This window comes from Lissotriton helveticus, chromosome 2_1 (genome assembly GCF_964261635.1).
Source record: "Lissotriton helveticus chromosome 2_1, aLisHel1.1, whole genome shotgun sequence".
NCBI lineage: Eukaryota > Metazoa > Chordata > Amphibia > Caudata > Salamandridae > Lissotriton > Lissotriton helveticus.
In genome coordinates, this window is record NC_136059.1 from 720,567,779 (window position 1) to 720,588,899 (window position 21,121).

General features: G+C 42.2%; 1 pseudogene; it reads right to left on the reverse strand.

Moving 5' to 3' along the window:
- LOC144820155 (ADP/ATP translocase 1-like) overlaps nt 1-19,683 on the reverse strand; it is a 36,231-nt pseudogene extending 16,548 nt beyond the window's left edge.
- Nucleotides 19,684-21,121: the final 1,438 nt, after the last annotated feature.

Below are 21,121 nucleotides of genomic sequence, written 5' to 3' on the forward strand. Positions count from 1 at the left end.
ATCCAAGTATTTACTGTTTTAGAATTAGTTCTCTTTGGTTCATTCTCTATTTACAAACAAACACAGAGTCGCAATACTCTGTTTAGTCTTTGCAGATAACGAAAAATCGTGTAAAAAAAAGAAAAGGAATCGAGCAAAATCAGTAGGCCACTAATGGGATCTCTTTTTGACCTCGCTAAAATAGAAACATTAGGAACAACCCCTCATGACAAATACAAAACTAGTGAGATGAACTGAACTCCACACAATGATGGCTGCAAAACAGCTCGGCTCCGCCACCCACCCCGCCCAAAATAACGATAAAGAGCGGCTGCCATGATTGGTTGCGGAATGGCCACGACGGAGCTACGAAATGATGCTGCTCTCATGCTAACCCCAGCTTCAGTCTGAAACATCCAGAAACACTGTAGACTACCAATTCGATCAGTTCCGGTAGCGCCCCAATGTAACCCGGTAGAGAAGAACTAGCCCTCCCCTCTTTGACTGATGGTTCTTGTTGCCTGTCCCTTCTGTTGTCATTTAACAGAACTATTTAGCCTGCTGAAAGGGGTTGTGTTCCGACCGCTGGTTGGTGGAGACATTTTGACTATATTCTGGACCTGCGTTGTCGCGTAATGCGTCATATGACGCGCCGCGTTAGCGCATCCGGAAGTCATCCGGGGCGCGCAGCGCGTAACGTAAGCATAACAAGTCATGTGACTTGTTAATAAAACTTTTCATTGGTTCATTTTACTTTTCTTATTGTAATGATGAAAGGCTTGGTCATATGACCTAAAAATTACGCTTTTCATTACTTCCGAACATTATTTTTTCTTAAATATATGTTATAATGTTCCAGACTAATGTACTTTCCCGGAAATTTTACAACTGTCCTGCAAGTAAAATATATTCTTTTTTCGAGAAAAAGAGCGTTTCTTCGTCCCATGATGGAGCCGTTGAGCAAAAGAGGGTCGACCTGCTGTCTTAGTCGCCGATACGCCTGAATATGAGATTCTTATCGATCACTTTATGTTGCAGGAATAGAAAACACAACAGCCCTTGACCATTTATCTTTACTGCGTTCCTTCGTATTATACCTTTTACCCTTCATGTAATTGGTCTGCTTTATTTCACTTGCCTTTTAATGATTCTAAAACAGTGACTATTATTACAAACTTTACCAATGTATATACTACTACCATGTTTTCTTTTAAAAACCTTTATTGTGAAAATTTCATTATACAAATACGAGCCTATAACCACGTGGGCCGGCCACGGAGCAAACTGTAATCGTATGTGATGAGTAGACATTTACACTGTAGAGGAACGTAACGGGCGGGCCATTAGGTTGCAAGTACTAAGGTGTCTAACAGTTACGGAATCGGTGGACGTACATTTTATAATTAAAATACGACAGGGCCAGTTACAATAAAATTATCTAGATATACATTTGCGGGCAAGTACCATGGGTGACGTTAATTCGAACTTTCAACAGTACAGTAATCAATAACACATCAGAACTTAATATCAATAGGGATGTCGAAATATTCAATCAATTCTCGTCCCCGCCCGCCATGTGCTTCAAAACTGCATACGTATCTCGTGATTTCAAGGTTCTGCAACCAGTACACAACAAGGAGTTACGAGTCCCATTTATTCCGGCGCCATTTTGGGCGAGGACGGGCAGGTCCAGGATATAGTCAAAATGTCTCTACCAACCATCGACTATGATGATGTTCATATGCTGTATTTATTAGAGTAACACTCATCTGTCCACATGAAATTAATTTGCCACAATCTAAACATGTCATTTTAATCTTTCCAAAGTTCTTCTAAAAATTTGGGACCGTTTCCCTTGCCTCTGAAGCTCTCAGTGCCACTTCTTTGATGAATGTACTAGCAGGTCAGGGGTTCTCCTCCAAATCTCTCTTTTATGCAGCACTATAATTAATTGGTGCCACCTCTCCATATGACGATGCATGGTATAGTTACCACAACTACATTTTTTTTCGGTTCCTCTGGAGAGTTCATCGTGGCAGATGAAGCGTGTAACGTACCGGGCATTTACCTTTTTTTGCATGTACAGGAAAGGAAAAAAAAATCGAGCGTCCGAGTTCTAATGTGTCCCAGGGCCATTTTAGTGGAGGACATGATACAGCGATAATGCCCTGGATAAGGACACTTCCTTCGGGCACCCCACGCCGTCTTTCGGCGCAGCATTGTAGGATGGCCACACCAGTGCGGCAACTTGCTAGACACCACCTCGGTGCCATCCGGATCTCGGCGCCCCACTGCAGATGAACTGCCTCCACATGGAGAAGCGGGAGAGGCTCGTTTGCGCCGCCTCCCCCCCCCCCTTCGGGCACCCCACGCCGACTTTCGGCGCAGCATTGTAGGATGGCCACACCAGTGCGGCAACTTGCTGGACACCACCTCGGTGCCAACCGAATCTCAGCGCCTTGTGTTGTCTTCCATTCCGAAAATATTGTTGGCAGCATTTTGAAAGGAAAGACAAACAGCCGTTTGTGGCCCTCACTACACCGTTCTCCTAGTGAGTCTCACATTGTTACATTTAGGAAGAATGTTGAAGAGTAGTATGTTGAAAATCTGAAGCCATTGTTATACAAACTCTCAACCAGCCTTGGATGGAAAAATCCTGAAGAATGTACAAACTGAAAACCAGTTTTTCTCTGTATAGCATCAGCAGCAACGCTTGAGTCAGCTTTGTGTGAAGCCGCCATTTTGATTCAATCAATAGCGTCCCCCTGCACACATTCAGGGACCTGGTCGTGTCTTCAGGTCAAACGGATTGTGGGACAAGATGCACAAAGGAAAAGGAAAAAAGTTCCGCCGGACCCCGGGAGGTGGCCGCCTATGTCATGGGCGATCTTAGGCCACACCAGGGCAATAGTGAAGCTGCAGCAGGTGCAAATAAGCTTCAGACAGTGTTACAAGCGCTGCTCAGAACTCTCAACTATGACACCACCTCGGTGCCATCCGGATCTTGGCGCCTTGTGCTGGTTCCGGCCTATTCACACATCGGTCCGCTACTGACGCCACCTCACAGGCCAACGGGGCACCCCACGCCGACTTTCGGCGCAGCATTGTAGGATGGCCACACCAGTGCGGCAAATTGCTGGACACCACCTCGGTGCCATCCAGATCTCGGCGCGTTGTGCTGCCTTCGGCCTATTCGCCACAAGTGCGCACGCAACTCAGCTGCATAGCGAGTGAAACACCAAGGGGCGCCCCACTGCAGCCGAGGAACCTCCATCTTGGGGGCGACGCACAGCATCACATTGCTTTCCAATGCAGTCAGATCCTCAAACAGCCCCCACTGACTGACGCGAACTCACAGGCCAACGGGGCGCCCCACGCCGACTTTCGGCGCAGCATTGTAGGATGGCCACACCAGTGCGGCAAGTTGCTGGACACCACCTCGGTGCCATCCGGATCTTGGCGCGTTGTGCTGCCTTTGGCCCCATTCGCACATCAGTCCGCTACTGACGCCATCTCACAGGCTAATGGGGCGCCCCACGCCGACTTTCAGCATTGTAGGATGACCACACCAGTACAGCAACTTGCTAGACATCACCTCGGTGCCATCCGGATCTCGGCGCCCCACTGCAGATGAAGTGCCTCTCAACTATGAAACCACCACTGTGACATCCGGATCTTGGCGCGTTGTGCTGCCTTCGGCCTATTCGCACATCGGTCCGCTACTGACGCCATCTCACAGGCTAATGGGGCGACCCACGCCGAGTTTCAGCATTGTAGGATGACCACACCAGTGCAGCAACTTGCTAGACATCACCTCGGTGCCATCCGAATCTTGGCATCTCAACGCCTAGTGGTATCTTCCATACAGAAAATATTGTTACGCTACCTTTGGCCCCATTCGCACATCAGTCCGCAACTTAGACATCACCTCGGTGCCATCCGGATCTTGGCATCTCAGCGCCTTGTGGTGTCAGTCAGAAAATATTGTTGCGCTGCCTTTGGCCCCATTCGCACATCAGTCCGCTACTGACACCATCTCACAGGCCAACAGGGCGCCCCACGCCGACTTTCAGCATTGTAGGATGGCCACACCAGTGCGGCAACTTACTAGACACCACCTCGGTGCCATCCGGATCTTGGCGCGTTGTGCTGCCTTCGGCCTATTCGCACATCGGTCCGCTACTGACGCAAACTCACAGGCCAACGGGGCGCCCCACGCCGACTTTCAACATTGTAGGATGGCCACACCAGTGCTGCAACTTGCTGGACACCACCTCGGTGCCATCCGGATCTTGGCGCGCTGTGTTGCCTTCGGCCTATTCGCACATCGGTCCGCTACTGACGCCGCCTCACGTGCCAACGTATTTTCTCCGCATTTTATACCCTATGCCGCATAACAGGTCATGTGACTTGTTTATAAAACTTTTCATTGGTTCATTTTACTTTTGGTTTCCTAATGATGGAAGGCTTGATCATATGACCTAAAAACAACACTTTTCATTGGATGAAAACTTTTTTTTTTTCCAAACGATGAAAGCCCCACCTTGTTTCTGGATGTTTCAGTCTGAAGCTGGCGTCAGCATGAGAGCACCACCATCTCGTAGCTCCGTCGTAGTCATTCTGCGAGCAATCATGGCAGCCGCTCCCCACCAGAAGCCTGCAGGAGTCGGGGCCCCCAAAACTTTTGATGAATTCTCAAGGTGGAGGGGACGCTTTCGAGAATGGGGTCCAAGACCTAGCAGACAAGCGTCCGATTTCCAAGGTGTCCCAGGGCCATTTCAGTGGACCAGGCCCAAAAAGGAAAGAGCCTGCCGCCATTTTGAGAGTCCTGTGACAGCCGCCTATCGCTGCACCGCAAGAGTGGGCGCAACTCAGCTGAATTGCGGCTTTTGACACAGTGGACCAAAAACGGACGGAATGGCAACTGAAACGGTAAAGGGGCGCCCCACTACAACAGATGACACTCCACCTGGAGAGGCCCGTTCACGCCGCCTCCCCCGGGGCGCCCCACGCCGTTATTCGGAGCAGCATTGTAGGATACCAAAACCAGTGCGGCAACTTACTGGACATCACCTTGGTGCCATCGTTCTGCTGCCTTGGAACTATTCGCACAACAGTTTGCTACTGAAGACCCACCCCCCGCGACGCCCCACGCCGTTATTTGCTGGGTGGCAACTTACTAGACATCACTTTCGTGTCATCTAGATTTCAGCGCGTTCTGCTGCCTTGGAACTATTCGCACAACAGTTTGCTACTGATGACCCGCCCCACGCCGGAAATCTGGACGTTGTGCTGCGTTGGGACTATTCGCACAGCCGACCGCTACTTCGTTGTTTTTCCCTAAAAATGTTTATATGTTATTACTATTTTTGTTTTCTTGTATATATTTATAAATTATTAAAGTTTTATAATCTTACTACTTTGTCGGAGTGCTATATATTTTTAATGTGACACATAATTGTAAAAACTTTGATGTACAAAGAGTCATCCCTGGAATCTTCCGCTTCACGCTCGGTCCCCTCCCCAATCACAATACAGGATGGTTTTCAGATAATAGCAACGCTTCTGCTGTGACGGATCTCATCGAGTGTGGGCCTTGATCTACTATAACTCCTTTGAAGAGGGGTGAATCTTTACAGCTGTGGCCATAAACTACATCTGCAGGGCTAGCTGATACCCTAGGACCAGCCTGGACAATCGGACACAGAGGAAAAGGAGTGTCAGAGGGTGCAGTAGTGAATAGGGCGAAAGGGAGGTGTCGGGCGGGCACAGGGTGTGATTCTCAGGAAAGAGCAGCGCAGATGGGGGGAGGTTTATTACCCATACATAAGACAGAGAGCGGGGGTGACCACTGCCTGGGGGAGATGCTTGCGAGGGTGGGGAGCCATGCTAAGGATCGACAGCGTGCACAGAGTGGGTCTGGTCAAGGCATCTAAAATGGCTGCCGTGCACGACAAAAGTGTGGCATTTGAAAAAAGACAAGATGGCGCAGACAATGTTTTTCAACACTTCCTGATTTCCTTCGAATCGAACGTTAACAGACGTTGGGGCATATTACCAAAGTTAAGCGATATTTATCCCTAACGATGCATTGCAAAGATTTTTTTACCGTCAGAAATTATCGCAGATAAACCTTGCTATTATCAAAGTTTATCGCAAATACGATAAAAACCGACCGCAATGCATTAATATCGCTGAAAACTCAGCGATATTCATGCATTACCGAGCTAATCCTCTTAGCCATGTTATCCACCTCCCATAGGATAACATGGCTAAGAACTGCTCAGGGCAGCTGTTACTTTTTGGAGATATTCGCGCTTATCTCGAATATTTCCAAAAGTTGATAATAGGAGATAGCGATGTTAGCGACTGTTTCCAGTCGCTAACATCTTGGCATGCCCACTTTGCATGTCATTAGTGATAAATATCACTCACATGCAAAGTGGGGCCCAAGATGGTCGCTATCTCCTACTAGCCGTCGCTAACTGGTGTTAGCAACAGCTAGGTAATACAGATATAATTTTATCTCCGCGAAGCGGAGCGCTGTTACAGATATATATCTTGTTTTTGAACGTTAATTTCTCAAAATGCACTGAAGCACATATATTGAGACCTAGCAAAGGCACATCGGGCTACCAGTCCCTAATATTTTACCAAGTTTCGTGCAAATCCATTCAGCCGTTCGATTATTATTATTATTTATTTTTTTTGCCCCGCGGGGCACTTTTAAAACCTCCACATCAAACCTAGGGGATCAGCGAGGATCTACTATGCCCCCTTATGGTCATTTGCCCCTTCGCTTTGGCCTCCTCTTGTCTCTCGATCCTACCGAGAGACAAGATGGCGGCCGCTACGGACTGTTTGGAATGTTTACAGACACCGGAGAGCCAATCAGCTTCGCTTCGCAAAGCTCCGTAACGCGAAAAGTACGCGAAGCGGTGCGCTGTTACAGATATATATCTTTTTTTGAACGTTAATTTCTCAAAATCCACTGAAGCACATATATTGAGACCTAGCAAAGGCACATCGGGCTACCAGTCCCTACAATTTTGCCAAGTTTCGTGCAAATCCATTCAGCCGTAAGATTATTATTATAATTTTTTTTTTTTGCCCCGCGGGGCCCTTTTAAAACCTCCACATCAAACCTAGGGGGTCAGCGAGGATCTACTATTCCCCCTTATGGTCATTTGCCCCTTCGCTTTGGCCTCCTCTTGTCTCTCGATCCTACCGAGAGACAAGATGGCGGCCACTACGGACTGTTTGCGGCCACTACGGACTGTTTGGAATGTTGACAGACGCCGGAGAACCAATCAGCTTCGCTTCACAAAGCTCCGTTGCGCGAAAAGTACGCGTCCTAGGCCGCTGCCCGGTCCGCGCTTACAGATATATATCTTTTTTTAAACGTTAATTTCTCAAAATCCACTGGAGCACATATATTGAGACCTACAAAAGGCACATCGGGCTACCAGTCCCTACAATTTTGCCAAGTTTCGTGCAAATCCATTCAGCCGTTCGGGCTAAAAGTGAGGCCAACCGCCCTATGGAAATTAACATGGGAAAAACGCGTTTTGGGACCCCCCTTTTTTCTCGGCCCCCCCTTGACGAACCCCCCCCAAATTTTCAAAGGCTGCTCAGAAACAAAATGTGCCATTTTCCTGAAAATTTCAGCCAATTCCGTCCACAAACGGCAAAGTTATTAGACATAGAATTTTCAAAAATCCCATAGAGAAAAAATCCTAACTATATATACCTACTGGCGACCGCCAGTAGGTATTATATATATATATATATATATATATATATATTTAAACATATTATTAAATAAACATATATAACATTTTAGAAAATGTTTAAAATTTATTGTTACAACTATAGTGAGTTCAACATTAGCAAAAGTGTTGGATAGCGTAGAGGTAAAATTTACTACTCCCACTCCAGTGGGTGCAACAGTAGGGAAAGCGTTGGATAGCGTAGAGGTTAAAATTACTATTCCCACTCCAGGGATGTATGACGTTACAACGCATACTTTTACAACGCCTACCATTACAACAAAACTTTTACAACGCAAAAACTTTTACAACGCATACATTTACAACGCAAGATTTTACAACGCATATACCTTTACAACGCATACCATTACAACATAAGTATTGGTAAGTATATAATAATTTTTTGAATATAAATTAATAAAAAATATTATAATATAATTTAATATAATTTAATTGTATTAAATAAATGTAATTTAAATGTAATTTTACTTTATTTTTACAAAGTACCCCTGTACCCCAAAAACCCAAAACTGACCCTGAACCCTAAAAATACCCCTTTACCCATAAACTGAAAACTGACCCTGAAACCTAAAAATACCCCTTTACCCGAAAACTGAAAACTGACCCTGAACCCTAAAAATACCCCTTTACCCAAAAACTGAAAACTGACCCTGAACCCTAAAAATACCCCTTTACCTACAAACTGAAAACTGACCCTGAACCCTAAAAATACCCCTTTACCCCAAAAACTGAAAACTGACCCTGAACCCTAAAAATACCCCTTTACCCAAAAACTGAAAACTGACCCTGAACCCTAAAAATACCCCTTTACCTACAAACTGAAAACTGACCCTGAACCCTAAAAATACCCCTTTACCCCAAAAACTGAAAACTGACCCTGAACCCTAAAAATACCCCTTTACCCAAAAACTGAAAACTGACCCTGAACCCTAAAAATACCCCTTTACCCAAAAACTGAAAACTGACCCTGAACCCTAAAAATACCCCTTTACCCAAAAACTGAAAACTGACCCTGAACCCTAAAAATACCCCTTTACCTACAAACTGAAAACTGACCCTGAACCCTAAAAATACCCCTTTACCCCAAAAACTGAAAACTGACCCTGAACCCTAAAAATACCCCTTTACCCAAAAACTGGAAACTGACCCTGAACCCTAAAAATACCCCTTTACCCAAAAACTGAAAACTGACCCTGAACCCTAAAATTAAAATATTTATCAATTAATCAATTATAATTAATTACCAATTATATTTTAATTAATTACCAATTAATAATTAATTAACAATTAATTTTAAAAAAATATCAATAAATAAATTAACATATTTAATTAATTATAATTAAATTACTTCCCACCCTATTCCCCTATAAACCCACAACCCGCTACAGAAAATAAATTACTAAAATTAAAATATTTATCAATTAATCAATTATAATTAATTACCAATTATATTTTAATTAATTACCAATTAATAATTAATTAACAATTAATTCTAAATTATTATCAATAAATAAATTAACATATTTAATTAATTATAATAAAATTACTTCCCACCCTATTCCCCTATAAACCCACAACCCGCTACAGAAAATAAATTACTAAAATTAAAATATTTATCAATTAATCAATTATAATTAATTACCAATTATAATTTAATTAATTACCAATTAATAATTAATTAACAATTAATTCTAAATATATATCAATAAATAAATTAACATATTTAATTAATTAGAATTAAATTACTTCCCACCCTATTCCCCTATAAACCCACAACCCGCTACAGACTTATATTACACAAAAAATAAAAATTATTATTAACTTACCTTAAATTCGATATTTTTGTTGTCTATATTATGTCTAGTTGATATTATGTCCATTCTATATTTTTGATTCGATATTATGTCCATTCTATTCGATATTAATTTTCTCTAGTCGATATTTTTGTTGTCTATATTATGTCTATTCGATATTATGTCCATTCTATATTTTTTACTCGATATTCTGTCCAGTCGAAATAATTGACTCGATATTATGACTGTACACCCCTGACAAAGCCTAGAGGTCTTCTATACTTATAATAAACTAGCTTATAGAACGGGGAAGGTGGTAAGGCACAGTAGTCCTGTTTCCACTGTCATTATAATATGATTTCCCCTTTTGTGCTTTATGAAATTGTAACCATGCTAATTATATTATTCATAGGCATTTTGCTGCTTGTGTTGGCTAGTATACTGCATTGTAGAGCACGTTAGTTAAAATAAACATTTTCAACTATATCGTGTCTCTGTTTACTCACGTTGTGGACAAGTATGAGTGTATAAACAAAAGAGTGCTCTTCTTCCTGCCATTCCTGAGAGGGACAGGGTGTCGTTTTCCAGGATGTTTAATCATTGGTAGCTTCGCTGTAGTACGGAGAACGAATGAGACCCTATAGCTAGTCGGATTGGGGTTCTGGGCACCGAGGTAGGTTTTCTGGTACACCACTACACACCGAGGTCCTGGTTTCCTGCGCATAGTTCTGTGTATGTGCAGAATCCCTGAAACAAATTTACCAACAAATAATTTTTTCAAAAAAATAAATAATCATAAGTAAAGTTACCCTCAACGATATAATAAATTATTATTAAATTGCTATCTCATTGCTCAACCAAAACAAACAAAGAACATATGCAGTCCTACAGCAAAAGCACACTAGATGCCTACACAAAATGGCGACCAGCCACATGGTCACTCACAAGTCACAACAACAAGAGGCAGGAAGTCTGTAAAACAAACAGGACATGCAGACCTAGGGACAGTCCACTGACTATGCAAAATGGCCCCTGGTAAGTGGCCACATGGCATCTGGAACAAAGGCAAATGGTGGCCTATGGCAAACACACAAACACACACACTGGCCAGATAAAGCAGGCTTGGTAAAACAGAGAAAACATCATTAATTCAGCAGTGTCAGAACCGAAAATTATTGGGTTAAATATTTTTTTTACAACCACACACATCCTTCAAAGGCATTACCCTTACCCCACCTAGACCTATACAGTGTTTGCATGGAAAAAAACAATAACATGACACAGAATATGTTTTGTATTTCAATCCAAATCCACCCATGGCCTAAATGCTGCAAACACCACAGACACAGTTGTTTCATGCACCCCTGCCTAGCACTGTGCCTACTGGTTGGAAGGCCAATCGGCAGACTAGGTCACATTGTGAATTCAATCAATATTGCAAATGTATTAAAAACATGGAGAACATGTAGTAAACTGTGAAACATTTTTCTTTAAATAAAATGCAAAGAAATCAGTGACAATACGCCCCTACTGAAACAACAGACCATCCATCCCAATATTGGTTTTTTTATCCATCAACAGTACTAATAATAAATCCAGGTGCATGGCCCCAGACAAACAAACACCAGTTTTTTAACTTACTTGTAAAATCTCAATTACAAAAGTCCTTAAATCCAATGGTTTATGTATCAGCAGACACAAAGAGTGATCCTTCCAGCTCCAAATCCAAATGGAAAGTGACCAGTAGATGGACAAAGCACTGGGAGGAGCCTGCTGGACAGGAACAGGAAGTTGGAGACTCTAGAGCACTTCCTTCAAGGTTTAAAAAATGTAAAAAAAAAACAAAAAAAAGACCCCTTGAACAAAATAAACACAGCCAAATGTCAATTCAAGGACGTTTTTAACTCCAAATCATCAGTTTGGGACACTTTTGATGCTTCTCAAGGAAATAATCTTCCCCAGATTGCAGTTGCGGTAGATCCTGCACATTCAGTATCGCGTACAGCAGAAAACAAATGCAGGAAGTCGCTGGAATGCCTGAACGATGTGTTGGCGACTGTGAAATCTTGTGGAAACATGCAGTTGGCTAGCAAAGTTTGTGGCACCCGTGAATGATCCTAAAAATCTCATGAATGATCACGAGAACTCATCATGTTGCTCCCGTGCACATGAAAAGACATTTCAAGTGTGCAGCCCCAAAAAAACTCTGCTATATTGCGGAGTGTGAAGTTTAACGGTAACTCCGCATTCTCCGCGATACGCAGAGTTGCCCAATTCCTCAAACTCCTGAATGGAGTGGAGTTTTATACCTGGGCTTACTTAGCACCACATTAAAATCATTATCCACATACAACCCTTGCAGCAGGTGGGGGTGCATGGTGGAGAGGGAGTACTTCTCAAGTGGGGTGAGGCCGAAATGGGTTCCAGTTGGTCCACCATGAAAAGCTCTGGGCACCTGTATCCTGGTGAACATCTCTTTCACCCACCTCTTCTCATCCTGCCACTTGTTCTTGATGTGACATTCTGGACATCCTTTCCCAATGCACTAACTGAAGTTGGCAACTGGTGCTATAGGGCTGCCATCTGTGTTGCTCTCCTGTAGTATGGAGAGGGCCCATGCTGCTTTTTGTAGTTCCTCATTACGAATGTGGCAATCATATTCGTCTCCTCCTCAGTGTAATTCTTCTTTCACTTTAAATGTTGCATGCTGAAAGAAAGGCAAGGCACAGAGCAGGCGGGCGAAGTGTTGGTGTGGAAAAACCAGAGCCTCAAATGTATGTGCACTGCTTTGATGTGGTTTGTACAGCAGGGGTTGCAGATGGTATTAATTGTCTGCAGTTGTATAAAATGACACTTGCTCCACCCGAGTGAGAAGATTCTGGTCCAAGTGCAGCGAGTCTGGAGCAAGTGCGAAACTCGTAGTTGTAAAGACACTGCTCGTAAGTCCCTTTGTGAATACCAAATGTTGTAAACTTGCATTTTTGGTTTAAGTTTACCTTTGTGAATCGAGCTCTTTGTTTATAGAACTGAATTTCCAAAAGCTGCCAATAATACTTCAAAACACCTAGAATCTGCAAGTGCACAAGATCAATAAGAACAATTCAAATAGCATAGAATACTACACAACACAGTCAATCTTAAATGAATAATTGTAGAGGCAAAGATGCTTGCAATGGGCAGTTGAATCAAATAAAATCTTATATAAATCATTGTGTGACAGAAGCCTATAAACAAGAATCTTACTATAGTTTATTACAGATAATGCATAAATTACCTGGAACACCAGATTCCAATTTCCACAATGGCAACAGAATCATTGCACCATATTCACTATGGAGCACCGTGGTACTGCTGCCACAGGACATCCTTCAGGCAATGACCAGAACAAAGACACTACTCTGGTGACACAATGGTAAAATAAGTTGTGGTAACCTGCATTTGTAGCTAAACCACTCTAGAGGGACTACTGTGAGCACCAATCTCGAACAAGCCATTACAGAATGCTAGCATGTCTGTGATTTCTTAGACGGCCAGTAAATAGTGGCTTCCATGGATGTACATTTAAGATGCCCATTAGAAGTTTTTGTGGTGAAAATTTCAACGGAGGCTATCCGGACAGGTTGCTGGCGACATTCCGCCCTGAGTTAACGCATACTGACCACAAGTTAATGGTGAGGAAGAGTGATTTGTGAAGAACAAGAATAACAAAGCCCCATGAGAATCATTTCATCAGGCTGTTACTTCACTGCGGCATACGTTCTAAACCACACCACACTGCACCATTGGTTGGTCTGACAGAATATCAAGGAAACAAATATTGTGTGCACAGAATATTGTAACACAAATATTGAGAACCTACATATCATAAGTACAATGAGGTAAGTATATATTTATTATTCTTAACACCACATCTATAGACCTTGACAATATCTATTTCATCAAGGTACATATGTGAAGTTAAGTTTAGTTAAAGTTTGCTTACCCATAGAAACTTACCTTCACAATATTTTAGTCCTCGATATTCTTGACACATATTTTGTCCACATGATATTTTTGCTCCGCTATTTTGTGTAAACACCACACCATTGGTAAGGTCTGAAAAGTGATTTTTTTTCTAGGAATAGTGAAAAATTTCAAAATATCACAAATTGTGAAGGCTGCCTCTGCCAAGGGCCACCAAAACAATGATGAAAAAAAGAAACTGACAATATCTAGCAGGGCATTCGAGTTCTATGTGCTGATCCAGCCAGGGAAACAAGTACTGCTCCCTTGTAAATACTGACTCACCAAACTACAACTAACACATGACCCAAAGTCACTTTCAGTTTGGCGCATGCACAGAATTCTGGTGACAGCAGAGAGGGCTAGTTAGATGCAAACAAAAACGTATCTTTCTTCATAACAGAAAGGTGTTTAACAGCAGAAAGACCAAATGCGGCCCGCAAAGGAAGACTCTAAAGCCCACTTTGGCAATTAGGAAATATGGAAGTAAAAGACAGGAGGGGTCTAGTTAGTCCGCCTAAGACACCTCAGATCTGCCAGGGAATGCCACTATTTAAACAGTACCTGGATTCCCAAAGGAGCTATGGTTTTAACAAAAAGCCACATCTGGCTTCAGTACCTGGAATCCTATGAAGCTAGGCTAGTTTTATGTGGAATTTTCAGGTAGTAATGTTATTTGGGTAATGCAGCATACCCCATAGGAGCACATGCAAAGCTGAATGACAAAGAAGCGTACTGCCTTCTTAGGACACTCGATTGCCAGCAATCACTGTGTCCTGATATGATCACTTTGTTGTCCCATCAGTGACCATCGGTTACTTGTCCTTACCATTGGTATGCCACCATCATGCACCCGTCACACCAACTAATGTTGTGTGCAGGGCCGGACTGGCCGTAGCCGGAAGAGTGGGGGGCGGTTTTGGAGTGGTGGGGGACATATTTTTTTTACTGGTGGTCGGTTTTGCTGCAGTGTGGCAATATCGGCCCCCTGTAACAAAATAACAATAGCAGTGTTTCCCACCAGCACCTCCTTGCTCTCTGCCCCTCTCTCTCGCAGGGACCAGTCCAACTTAATTGCCAGGGATGGTTTGCATTCTCAGTACGACTGTGGTTGAGTGCTCTGGGCTGCAGCAAAATAGACAGTGTTCAGTGCAACAAAGATATTAATTACCAGCAGAGCTATAGCAATGCAAATTAACACTAAAAATCAATACACATGACTCTCACATGTGTCATTAGATAATCTCTTGAGTGAACTTGGCATTCTGCAACCCAGCATGCTTTAATGCATTGAAATATACTTTTTCTTGCTTTACTGTTCAGCTCAGAGAAAAATAGATATTTTGCGATACTACCTGTGCAAATCTATTCATCTGTAAGTATCATGAAATATTATCAATTGGCAATTGAGATAACACCATAGCCGCCTGTTTCCAATTACCTATTATAGTTTATAGCACGCTTCATAAGTTTTAATGTTTCCCTCTTTTGATGATGAATTATAAGACAGAGGCTTTCCGCAGGTAATACTCATCCACAATACAGCTCTCAAGCTCTAGCCTCCAAACAATTACAAATGCAGTTGTTATGTATATATGAGTATCTCAGCTGCAATCCTGCAAAATTAACCAGGATCGTAAAAATGTAGGATGTTTTATTTTTCACTCTTCCTTTTAACCTATTAGCAAAAAATCACATAATGTATTTCCTATCTCTTGTCCTTCTTTAACCAAATCCACTGAACGACCCCACTGCCCTTTTAAATTTGTAAAATTATTCACACTTTTAGCCATTTATAGGGGTATATCAAGTACAGAATAGTTTTTCATTTGCCTCCTTTACAACAGTTGTTATGTTGGACCGGAAACAAGCATCCTGGGACCAGTTTCGGTGTATTACCCCTCATCAGCCAGCCTAGCTTGAATCCAGTGGCACAGTGAGCAAGGGACCCATGTCTGGGCGTACACATCCCACTTAGGACGAAAAGTGCAACGCAAACAACTGATGGACACCATGCCGAACAAATCATACGTTCAACCCCAACAAAGAGATCTAGGTTAAATCCATTGTTCTTTTCTCAATATGCCAAGTCAATTTAGACCCAACCATATGCAGATCAGTCATGACCCTGCTCCTCATTAGAATAGTCCAGCCCAAACTGCCAAGCTAGGTCCTCCCTGGTCCAGAAACAAGCATTCTGGGACTGAAAATGTTTCTGCTACTATATAAATTGTTGGTTGTTATCTGACTCATATATTCTGATTTGTGAAACAACCCCGCAGTACTTGGTGAGAGACCCAGCCCTCAGGCTCCAATTGTACATGACCCAGTGTGTGTGTAGAGGATGGCGTTGAACACGTGTAACTATACATCAACACATAGATGTTGGATACTAATTCACTGTGTTCCTGTGAGTGAAAACTAAATCATACAAATAAATCACTGCATGCTATCTTGAGAGGTTTGACTGCTTGTGCATTATTTTATTTTGTTAAATATTTGCTTCTTGTAAAGATGGAAGCAGTCAAAATACAAAATTACAACAACATAAGTGAATACCTATGAAAAAGGATTGCAATATTAGAAGATACATCTGTGAGTAAAAAAGATAGATTTTTGATATTATATAAAAAAGGAAGAAAGAAAGAGGGAAAAGATTAAAGAAGAAGAGAATAGCAAAACGTATAAAGACTAGGAATGAGATGAGTGCAGAAAAAGAAAGTTTGTGAAAGGTAACCAGTATATATCAGAGTTAATCTTTTAATGCAAAGTAGTAAAAGCAACAAGATATATTATATGTTCATCACATACAAAATTAATTATGTAAGCATAGACAAGTTAGAAAAAATCTTTCCAAATTTGGTCTAGGAGTTAGAGATTCAAAATAAGATGATAAAAATTCTAGGAAAACAGTTTGAAATGTAAATCGGATGCTATATTGAAAGATTTGTTAACCTTTAGACCAGGCTGATTTCCAAAAGCATTAACATGGCAACAATTGTATAACATGTAATAATGAGCCATTTTCTTTAGAGCAAGACCAGCAAGAAGGCAGGGCAGAAGCATCAAATTTAGCTAATCATTCTGGTGTGATGACATATTTATGGTAACAAATATCAGTGACTGGGTGATGTGAGCATCTTTGGAGGTTGTAAATAATCAAAGTCATATTTTATCCAAAATTTGGGGCATGAAGGTATTGGACAAATTAGTTTCCCATATCAATTCCGAAGAACTTTTAGTTCCAATAGAATTTGGAAAAGGGGAGTTTCTCTAATTGAGTGCAGCGTTTGGAACTGCACCATGCTCAATGAAATCAATACACATATCTGGTACTGGTTTAATGGTTCAGGGTTCATGTGGTATTTGGAGAAAAAACATTAGAGAGAACATGTAGTCAATGTGTACTCCTCTATAAAGGAAGGAGGTAAGTGGTATTGTGTTTGTATGTCATCAAAAGTAGCAAAAGTATCATCATTGATCAATTGATGTACATAAGTTATACCCCTTTCTTTTCAATGTTTAAAATCGAAAGACCTATTACTAAACAAAAGATATTTGTTATACCATATGTAGAAATGTAAAAAACATCATGGAAATGTACACTTATCAAATAACAGTCTTTTGAATAAACAGTGATAATATTTTAAAACAGGATTTTTAAATATGAAAGTACAGTTAGACATAGAATTAGTTTCTCTAAAGGAAATATTATCAGTACAGGATGTTCAAAATGTATCACATTGATATAGGTTGACATACAGAATCCTGGGTTTAGGCATACATTTGTCTGATTATAAAAGAGGAATTGTATAATCTGAAATCTGATAATCGAACACCACCTTCAGATTTTAGATATTTGAGCTATACAAAGGAATTTTTTTATTCCAAAGAAATGTAGTGCAAATAGAATCCAGTAGCGTAAAATAATACTTGGGAATCTGAAATGGCAGCATGGAAGTAGTATACAAAATATTTGGGAAAATCATAATTTTAATAATGTTTAGCCTTCCCTATTATGATAAGAATAATGGGGACCAAGGGGAAAGCAACATTTCTATTTTTGATTTCAACATAGTGAAGTTATGACCTAGTGTTTCTCTTAAATTGGAGGATAACCAAATGCCAGGGTATTTACATTTTGAGGTACACCACATAACATTAGTATTGGGGAACATGTAGTGATAACACAGGGAATTTAGGAGTAACATTTCAGCTTTATTAAAATTAATTTTTCAACCAGAGATACTGAAATGTAAGGATATTTAATTTAAAAATAGGTCCAGAGTAATATCATCTGTGTAAGCAGACAGGTTAACTTCCATGGTTCCTTGTTTGAATCCTGAGATGAAAATATTGCACCAAATTTGTTCTAAGAATGGTTCCAAGCAGAAAGCAAATACAGGAGGGGAAATTGACAGCCTTGTCTAGTACTCCTATGTAAATCAAATAAAGGAGAAAAACAGCCGTTGACAAAAACACTAATTTGGTATTAAGAATGCAATAATATGATATAGTAGATAAGTCTTGGACCAAACCAATAAAGACTGGTAAACATAAATTGCCATTTAATACAATCTAAAGCTTTCTAAGCATCCAGAGATAGAGAGGCGGGAGTGGACCCACAATATTGGAAAACATTCTAGCGTTATCTTGTGAAATGTATCCCTTAATCAAACAAGATTGATCAGATTTAACAAGAAGAGGGACAACAGACTCTAGTCGAGAAGCAAGAATCTTAGAAAAGATCTTACAATCACAATTGAGAAGGAAGATAGGTCTATAGTTTTACAAAATCAGGGGTCCATATCTTGCTTAGGATTGAAAGTGATCAAGGTCTCCAGAAAAGAATCACTAGCTTTGGAGTCGGAAATAAAAGAATCAAAATGTTCTAGCAACTTGGGAGCAAAAAAGACAAAGATGAAAAAAGTTCAATAGAAAACCTATCAGGTCGGTTTTTTTTCAGGGCTATAATAGCAGCTAAGATTTCCTGAAGGATAATGTCTGCTTCCAATTCAGGAAATGTATCTGGAATGCTAGGAGGATGGGGAGATATTGAAAAAAATCTTTGGAGAATATGTGTGGGAGGGGCGATGTGCTCAGTGTATATATTGTTTTTAAATGATTGAAAAGAATTCGAAATATCAGTATTAGAAACTAATACTGAGCCATCTAATTAAAAATGGATCCAATAGCCTTTTTAATTCTTAAGTAGTTAGCAAGCATTTTACCAGCTTTATTGTGGCAACCGTGAATTTTCAGCAGTAAATTACAGGCATCAAATGCACTCATATAGAAGGAAATATGCAAGAACTTTTTAATAGAATGATGCTTCCAACCCTGTGTAGCACTGTGCACTCCCTACTATGCTTGCACTTCTGGTCCCTGCTGTAGACCAGTGTGGCCTATCTGGGTATAGCCACATTCCACCAATATCCACAGCATGATGCTGAAGACTAGGGACTGCTTGAGTTTGGGGTTGGCCATTTTAGTTCTTGGATAGTTGACTTTGGTCTACATTTGGCAGCTGGTTTTTCCCCAGCTCTGGAATATTAATTGTCTGAAAATACCTTGGCACTCTGCGGCAGTGACCAATGCTCAATGAAAGATCCATGGAAGAGATAATGTAGTTATGAAGGGCAGGTTGCTCTCCACTCAAAATGGACTAAGCACTTTAACTAGCCCTGGGCTGTTTAGTACCAAGACTACTAACTGTGTCACAATGTTCTTCAACCTGTAACTGTTTGCTCTCTGCCACCAAAGTCCCTTTTCGTCACTTCAAAATTATCAAACATTCCAATGTATCCAGCTGCTTAATAGCAGTAATTGCCCCAATGGAAGGAACTAGGGAGATTGAAAACGCAGGGGCATATTTATGAAGGCTTTGCATTACCCTTTCACCACACATGGGTGCACAAGGGCGACACATAACCAAAGTCAGATTTATAAAGCCACGCAAGGCCACTTTGCATGGCCATGCATAGCCTGATAAATCCAGAGTAACGCAATGCAAGGCAACGCAGTGTAAATTGCTGTGTTGCGTTACTCAAGCCCAAGGACGCATTCTAGGTGTGGAGTGTGGGTGTTCCCAGGCATACACTCTTGGATTCTGGTGTCATGGTTCGCGGCGCTGGCCGCTCCCTGCCATCCCCGCATGCACACACAGAGGCACCGAAACACTCACTTCCGGGTGAGGGTCCGACCCGGTCTAGTCGTTGACAGCCGGCCTGAGGATCCCGAAGCACTTCCGGGGGAAACGCTTAACCATCGCGTTTCCCGCCGGTTCAGGGCTTCGAATTCTACCCTGAGGAGTTTCCTGTGTCACGGCTTGGATGGAAGCGCCGTTTCCTTCCGACCATCGGAGCCGCGCTGGAGCGCTGTCTTGCCGACTGTTGTCACCGCGCTGCGCCGTCTACCTCAGATGGTAAACGCGGCGCTGGACTTTGTTCTTCGTTTGTTTCTTTAGCGCAGGAGCGCTTTTTTACTTTCCGTGTGCACCACCGCGCTGGAGCGCGAGATAGACATCTGTGTCTACCATCAGTTACCTAGTCACGCAGGAGTTCTGTGTGACAAAGGGTAAGAGCTCAGGAGTGCTTTCATTTTGGGTTTTTCTTTTCGTTTGAACATTGAACAGTACACTCGTACTTTGAGCATTGCACTTTGAACATTGGCTTCTCCATCGCGCAGGAGAATAGCTCTGCTGGACTGAGCCTTGTAAATAGTATAGTTGTTTGCTAAGGATGCCAACAAACTAGAGACGGAGACTTGCTTTATGTTCACGCGCAGGAGCGCTTTCCTTTTAGTTTCTTCTTGGTTATATCGCGCTGGAGCGCCTCCACCTGGTTATCCTTGTCAGAACCTGATTGATGCCAGAACACCACAAGCAACATAATCACTGGTGAGTTCACGGCAGGTTGCTTCTGTGTGTGCTTGGGGGGTCTACGCAGGAAGTGGGAAAGGTGGTTCCTTCTGACCTGGTTCTTTTCTGCTTTCCCAGCTGACCCTGAGATCACCGCAAGCTCCACCCCTTTACAAGCCTCTGCATCCTGGCTCCCTTCCCTGCGTCCATCTCATCCCTGCTGGTTCTTTCACTCCACGAGGGTCAGGTGGGTACAGGGGCGGGCGCTCTTGTCGTCTCTGGGGAATAGCTTCACAAGCAAAGGTAAGTCTTGTGAGGCACTTGACGGAATTCGAAGACCACGTTACCAATTCCGCCCAGGCGACATGGGCGACCCGGAGGTCACCTTGCAAGACATAGCTGTCATGCTGGCTGCCATGCAGACCGAGAATCTTGCCTTGCGCCATGATATAACAACCCTACAGGGCCAAATGGCAGCTGGGGTCCCCAGTCCATGGGGTACCACTCCTAGTCCTAGAGTCAGACAAGAAGGTCTGCTGAGACAGCCTACGTTTACCTTTGGGGGGTCCTCTGCCGCCACCAACCAAGACACGGCCATTCAGGTCGTCACTCCCCACCCAGTACAGTTGGCACCACCCGAACGCTTCTATGGGGACAGTACCAAGTACGGAATATTCATACACCAATGCCAATTGCAT